The following is a 212-nucleotide window of genomic DNA, read 5'->3' on the forward strand; positions in this document are numbered from 1 at the left end:
GCTGCTGTTATTGTCTATCCCGCTGGGTCACGCTGCCTGGCACGGGGCCGTTCCCGGGGCGCTGGCATCCGGGGAGTGGGGACGGCCCCCGCCGCCCCGCGACGCCGGACACTCACATGCCGCCAGCACCGGGGAGAGAGACCGGGGCTCAGCCCGGGGTGGGTCACGGAGCCCAGCCGGGCGGTGCTGTCCCAGGTGCTGCGAGGGAGGCG

At 75.0% G+C, this 212-nt stretch overlaps 1 protein-coding gene across 1 annotated transcript in view; it reads right to left on the bottom strand.

The window, feature by feature from the left end:
* GPAT4 (glycerol-3-phosphate acyltransferase 4) overlaps nucleotides 1-212 on the bottom strand; it is a 22,436-nt gene that overhangs the window by 5,443 nt on the left and 16,781 nt on the right. The window lies entirely within an intron of this gene.

The sequence above is a fragment of the Gavialis gangeticus genome, unplaced genomic scaffold (assembly GCF_001723915.1).
Source record: "Gavialis gangeticus isolate Ggan-Ray unplaced genomic scaffold, GavGan_comp1, whole genome shotgun sequence".
NCBI classification, from domain to species: Eukaryota; Metazoa; Chordata; order Crocodylia; family Gavialidae; genus Gavialis; species Gavialis gangeticus.